The following is a 7,362-nucleotide window of genomic DNA, read 5'->3' on the forward strand; positions in this document are numbered from 1 at the left end:
AAAGCTTATTATTCTTTTGGAGGCTTGGTGTCTAATGTTGCAGTAGTAGCCTTTGGCTTTATTTTTACTCAACATCTTTCCACCACAGACACATGGCTCACTATTTCTTCCTAGGATCATTGATGCCCAGTGATGAGCGGATAATTTGTATGCTTTTTGGCATTGTTTTTAGTATGTTTTTAGTATGATCTAGTTAGTTTTTAGTATATTTTTATTAGTTTTTAGTTAAAATTCACTTTTCTGGACTTTACTATGAGTTTGTGTGTTTTTCTGTGATTTCAGGTATTTTCTGGCTGAAATTGAGGGACCTGAGCAAAAATCTGATTCAGAGGCTAAAAAGGACTGCAGATGCTGTTGGATTCTGACCTCCCTGCACTCAAAGTGGATTTTCTGGAGCTACAGAAGCCCAATTGGCGCGCTCTCAACGGCGTTGGAAAGTAGACATCCTGGGCTTTCCAGCAATATATGATAGTCCATACTTTGCCCAAGATTTGATGGCCCAAACCGGCGTTCAAAGTCACCCTCAGAAATTCCAGCGTTAAACGCCGGAACTGGCACCCAAATGGGAGTTAAACGCCCAAACTGGCACTAAAGCTGGCGTTTAACTCCAGGAAGAGTCTCTACACGAAAATGCTTCATTGCTCAGCCCAAGCACACACCAAGTGGGCCCGGAAGTGGATTTTTATGTCTTTTACTCATCTCTGTACACCCTAGGCTACTAGTTTTCTATAAGTAGGACCTTTTACTATTGTATTTTCATCTTGGAATCTTTTGATCTTTGGAACCTTTTTCTTTAGATCTTTTGATCACTTTGGGAGGCTGGCCATTCGGCCATGCCTAGACCTTATGCTTATGTATTTTCAACGGTGGAGTTTCTACACACCATAGATTAAGGTGTGGAGCTCTGCTGTACCTCGAGTATTAATGCAATTACTATTGTTCTTCCATTCAATTCCGCTTGTTCTTGTTCTAAGATATCACTTGTTCTTCAACTTGATGAATGTGATGATCCGTGACACTCATCATCATTCTCACCCATGAACAAGGTGACTGACAACCACTTTTGTTCTACAAGCAATCAAGGCTTTAGTGAATATCTCTTGGATTACTGATTGCACGATGCATGGTTGATCGCCTGACAACCGAGTGCTCGTCTGACAAACGAGCCAACCATTCCGTGAGATCAGAGTCTTCGTGGTATAGGCAAGAACTGATGGCGGCATTCAAGAGAATCCGGAAGGTCTAACCTTGTCTGTGGTATTCTGAGTAGGATTCAATGATTGAATGATTGTGACGTGCTTCAAACTCCTGAAGGCGGGGCGTTAGTGACAGACGCAAAAGAATCACTGGATTCTATTCCGGCCTGATTGAGAACTGACAGATGAATTCCGCGTGCTGTGACAGAGCATATGCAATCGTTTTAACTGAGAGGATGGGAGGTAGCCATTGACAACGGTGAAACCCTACACAAGCTTGCCATGGAAAGGAATAAGAAGGATTGGATGAAGACAGTAGGAAAGCAGAGAGACGGAAGGGAAGGCATCTTCATGCGCTTATCTGAAGTTCCTACCAATGAATTACATAAGTATCTCTATCTTTACCTTTGTGTTATTTTCGTTCATCATCATATCCAATTGAGTTTGCCTGACTAAGATTTACAAGATGACCATAGCTTGCTTCAATACTAACAATCTTCGTGGGATCGACCCTTACTCGCGTAAGGTTTATTACTTGGACGACCCAATGCACTTGCTGGTTAGTTGTGCGAAGTTGTGTAATGCCATGGTATTGAACACCAAGTTTTTGGGGTTCATGACCGGGGATTATGAGAGTTGTGAAAAAGTATTGTTCACAATTTCGCGCACCAAGTTTTTGGCGCCGTTGCCGGGGATTGTTCAAGTTTTGAGCAAGCTTTTGGTAACATCAGTGCCAAGATCCGGCAACAACACCAAGTTTTTGGCGTTATTGCCAGGGATTGTTCCAGTTTGGACAACTGACGGTTCATCTTGTTGCTTAGATTAGGTATTTATTTTTTTTCGAAATTCTTGAAGATGAATTCTAGAGTTTCATGATGATTTGTTGAAGTCTGGCTGGCTGAGAAGCCATGTCTAATCTCATTGGACCGAGGTTTCAACTTATCATCACAAGAGCTTGTTGATTTCTATCAATCTTGCTTTTGGAGCAGTGATCTGCTAAGGCTTGGCTGGCCTTTGGCCATGTCTAGTGTTTTGGACCGAAGCTTTCTTTGAAAGCTTGGCTGGCTGTGAAGCCATGTCTAATTCCTGGACCGGAGTCTTAGACTAGCATTGCACTGATTCCTAGAATTCTCATTAAGAATTTTGATATCTTTTTCCATTTAATTTTCAAAAAACACAAAAAAATTAAAAAAAAATCATAAAATCCAAAAATATTTCTTGTTTGAGTCTAGTGTCTCATCTTAAGTTTGGTGTCAATTGCATGCATTCATTCATGTATCTTGGTGATCTTCAAGATGTTCTTGACGATTTACTTGCTCTAATCTTTGAATTCTATTGACTTGAGTGTTTTGTGTGTCTCATATGCATTTTCATCCTATTAGTGTCAGTAGTATACAAACTGCTAAGTTTGGTGTCTTGCATGCATTGTTATTTGATTCTTGTTGCATTTTGATTTATCCTTATTATTAAAAATCCAAAAATATTTTTAATTTGTGTCTTCTCAAGTCAATAATACAGAGAATTGAAGATTCAGAACATACAGCAGAGGAATTGCACACAAAAAAAAAAAAAACTGGGCGTTCAAAACGCCCAGTGAAGAAGGACAGACTGGCGTTTAAACGCCAGCCAGGGTACCTGGTTGGGCGTTTAACGCCCAAAAGGGTAGCATTTTGGGCGTTAAACGCCAGAATGTGCACCATTCTGGGCGTTTAACGCCAGGATGGCTAGAAGGGAAGATTTTGTTTTCAAATCAAATTTTTTCTAAGATTTCAAAATCTTTTCAAAATCAAATCTTTTTCAAATCAATTTTTCAATCAAATCTTTTTCAAAACCAATTTCTTTCCATTTTTAAAGATACTTACTATCAATTAATGATTTGATTCAACATTTCAAGTATGTTGCCTTTTCTGTTGAGAAAGGTTTGATGTTTGAATCATATCTTTTCTTGTTAGTCAAGTTTTTAATTTTCAAATCAAATCTTTTTAAAATGTTTTCCAAATCATATTTTCTCAATCACATCTTTTTAAAACCAATCATATCTTCTTAACCACATCTTTTTCAAAATAGTTTTCAATCAAATCTTTTTGATTTCTAATTTCAAAATCTTTTCAAAAAATCACTTGATTTCTTTTCCATTTTCATTTTCGAAAATTAAGTAATGTTTTTCAAAAAAAATGTTTTCAAATTTTCTACTTAATTTTCGAAAATCACTTCCCTCCTTCTCACATCCTTCTATTTATGGACTAACACTATCCCTTAATGCAAAATTCGAACTCCATCTCCTTTGATAAGTTCGAATTTTCCACTTCTGTCTTCTACTCTTCTTTTCCTCTGACACTTCAAGGAATCTCTATACTGTGACATAGAGGATTCCACATTTTCTTGTTCTCTTCTCTTTCTTATGAGCAGGAGCAAAGACAAAGGCATTCTTGTTGAGGCTGATCCTGAACCTGAAAGGACCTTGAAGAGAAAGCTCAGAGAAGCCAAAGCACAACTCTCTTTAGAGCACCTAACCGAATTCTTCAAAGAAGAAGAACACATGGCAGCCGAAAACAACAACAATGCCAACAATGCAAGGAAGGTGCTGGGTGACTTTACTGCACCTACTCCCGACTTCTATGGGAGAAGCATCTCTATCCCTGCCATTGGAGCAAACAACTTTGAGCTTAAGCCTCAATTAGTTTCTCTAATGCAACAGAATTGCAAGTTCCATGGACTTCCATTGGAAGATCCTCATCAGTTTTTAGCTGAATTCTTGCAAATCTGTGACACTATCAAGACTAATGGGGTTGACCCTGAGGTCTACAGACTAATGCTATTCCCTTTTGCTGTAAGAGACAGAGCTAGAACATGGTTGGACTCTCAACCTAAAGAAAGCCTGGACTCTTGGGAAAAGCTAGTCAATGCCTTCTTGGCAAAGTTCTTTCCACCTCAAAAATTGAGTAAGCTTAGAGTGGAAGTCCAAACCTTCAGACAGAAGGAAGGAGAATCCCTCTATGAAGCTTGGGAAAGATACAAACAATTGATCAGAAAGTGTCCCACTGATATGCTTTCTGAATGGAGCATCATAGGTATTTTCTATGATGGTCTCTCTGAACTGTCCAAGATGTCTTTGGATAGCTCTTCTGGAGGATCTCTTCATCTGAAGAAGACGCCTACTGAGGCTCAAGAACTGATTGAAATGGTTGCAAATAACCAATTCATGTACACTTCTGAAAGAAATCCTGTGAACAATGGGACTAGTCAGAAGAAAGGAGTTCTTGAGATTGACACTCTAAATGCCATATTGGCTCAGAACAAAATATTGACTCAACAAGTCAATATGATTTCTCAAAGTCTGTCTGGAATGCAAAATGCACCAAGCAGTACTAAGGAAGCTTCATCTGAGGAAGAAGCTTATGATCCTGAGAACCCTTCAATAGAGGAGGTGAATTACATGGGAGAACCCTATGGAAACACCTATAATCCTTCATGGAGGAATCATCCAAATCTTTCATGGAAAGATCAACAGAGACCTCAACAAGGTTTCAACAATAATAATGGTGGAAGAAACAGGTTTAGCAATGGCAAGCCTTTTCCATCATCTTCTCAGCAACAGACAGAGAGTTCTAAGCAGAATACCTCTGACTTAGCAACAATGGTCTCTGATCTAATCAAAACCACTCAAAGTTTCATGACTGAAACAAGATCCTCCATCAGAAATTTGGAAGGACAAGTGGGTCAGCTGAGCAAGAAAATTACTGAACTCCCTCCTAGTACTCTCCCAAGCAATACAGAAGAAAATCCAAAAGGAGAGTGCAAGGCCATCAACATGGCCGAATTCTGGGATGAAGAAGAGGCAGTGAACGCCACTGAGGAAGACCTCACTGGGCGTCCACTGGCCTCCAATGAGTTCCCTAATGAGGAACCATGGGAATCTGAGGCTCAAACTGAGACCATAGAGATTCCATTGGACTTACTTCTGCCATTCATGAGCTCTGATGAGTATTCCTCCTCTGAAGAGGATGAGTATGTCACTGAAGAGCAAGTTGCTAAATACCTTGGAGCAATCATGAAGCTAAATGACAAGTTATTTGGAAATGAGACTTGGGAGGATGAACCCCCTTTGCTCACCAAAGAACTGAATGACTTGTCTAGGCAGAAACTGCCTCAAAAGAGGTAAGATCCTGGGAAGTTTTCTATACCTTGTACCATAGGCACCATGACCTTCAAGAAGGCCTTGTGTGACTTAGGGTCAAGTGTAAACCTCATGCCCCTCTCTGTAATGGAGAAATTAGGGATCTTTGAGGTGCAAGCTGCAAAAATCTCACTAGAGATGGCAGACAACTCAAGAAAACAAGCCTATGGACTTGTGGAGGATGTTCTGGTTAAAGTTGAAGACCATTACATCCCTACTGATTTCATAGTCCTAGAGACTGGGAAGTGCATGGATGAATCCATCATCCTTGGCAGACCCTTCCTAGCCACAGCAAAGGCTGTAATTGATGTTGATAGAGGAGAGTTGATCATTCAAGTGAATGAAGAATCCTTGGTGTTTAAGGCCCAAGGATATCCCTCTATCATCATGGAGAGGAAGCATGAAGAGCTTCTCTCAAAACAGAGCCAAACAGAGCCCCCACAGTCAAACTCTAAGTTTGGTGTTGGGAGGCCACAACCAAACTCTAAGTTTGGTGTTGAACCCCACATTCAAACTCTAAGTTTGGTGTTGGGAGGTTCCAACACAGTTCTGAATATCTGTGAGGCTCCATGAGAGTCCTCTGTCAAGCTATTGACATTAAAGAAGCGCTTGTTGGGAGGCAACCCAATGTTTTATAATTAACTATTTTCTTTTGTTATTTTATGTCTTTTGTAGGTTGATGATCATAAGAAGTCACAAAATCCATGAAAAAAGCAAAAACAGAATGAAAAACAGGAAGAAAAACAGCACACCCTGGAGGACGCACCTACTGGCGTTCAAACGCCAGTGAGGTTAGCTGTTGGGCGTTTAACGCCCAGTCTGGCACCATTTTGGGCGTTTAACGCCAGAAAGGGGCACCAGACTGGCGTTAAACGCCAGAAAGGGGCAAGAACCTGGCGTTAAACGCCAGAAATGGGCACCAGCCCGGCGTTTAACGCCAGAATTGGCTCAAAACGTGATTTTGAATGCCATTTGGTGCAGGGATGACTTTTCCTTGACACCTAAGGATCTGTGGACCCCACAGGATCCCCACCTACCCTACCTTTCTCTCTCTTCTTCACCAATCACCTCAACACCTCTTCCCCAAAAACCCCTCACCTATCAAATCCCATCTTTCTCTTCACCACTCACATCCATCCTTCATAAAACCCCACCTACCCCACCATTCAAATTCAAACCACTTTCCCACCCAAACCCACCCTCAAATGGCCGAACATCCCTCTCCCCCTCTCCTATATAAACCCTCCTTCATTCCTTCATTTTCACACACCTTAAACACTACTTCTTCTCCCTTTTGGCCGAACACAAAGCCCTCTCCATCTCCTCCATTTCTTCTTCTTCTACTCTCTTCTTTCTTCTTTTGCTCGAGGACGAGCAAACATTTTAAGTTTGGTGTGGTAAAAAGCATTGCTTTTTGTTTTTCCATAACCATTTATGGCATCCAAGGCCGGAGAAACCTCTAGAAAGAGGAAAGGGAAGGCAAAAGCTTCCACCTCCGAGTCATGGGAGATGGAAAGATTCATCTCAAGGGTGCATCAAGACCATTTCTATGAAGTTGTGGCCTTGAAGAAGGTGATCCCCGAGGTCCCTTTTTCACTCAAAAAGGGTGAATATCCGGAGATCCGACATGAGATCCGAAGAAGAGGTTGGGAAGTCCTTACCAACCCCATTCAACAAGTCGGAATCTTGATGGTTCAAGAGTTCTATGCCAATGCATGGATCACCAAGAACCATGACCAAAGTGTGAACCCGAATCCAAAGAATTATCTTACTATGGTTCGGGGGAAATACTTGGATTTTAGTCCGGAGAGTGTGAGGGTGGCGTTCAACTTGCCCATGATGCAAGGAGATGAACATCCTTACACTAGAAGGGTCAACTTTGATCAAAGGTTGGACCAAGTCCTCACAGTTATATGTGAAGAGGACGCCCAATGGAAGAGAGATTCAAGAGGAAAGCCGGTTCAATTAAGAAGGCATGACCTCAAGCCC

The 7,362-nt window shown here is 41.1% G+C and overlaps 1 non-coding gene across 1 annotated transcript; it reads right to left on the reverse strand.

Annotated features, from left to right (window-relative positions):
• Positions 1 to 4,140: 4,140 nt before the first annotated feature.
• On the reverse strand, positions 4,141 to 4,248 carry LOC112700569 (small nucleolar RNA R71). The gene has a single exon (XR_003153475.1). It is a non-coding gene; the product is annotated as a small nucleolar RNA R71 (small nucleolar RNA).
• Positions 4,249 to 7,362: the final 3,114 nt, after the last annotated feature.

This window comes from Arachis hypogaea, chromosome 6 (assembly GCF_003086295.3).
Source record: "Arachis hypogaea cultivar Tifrunner chromosome 6, arahy.Tifrunner.gnm2.J5K5, whole genome shotgun sequence".
NCBI classification, from domain to species: Eukaryota; Viridiplantae; Streptophyta; class Magnoliopsida; order Fabales; family Fabaceae; genus Arachis; species Arachis hypogaea.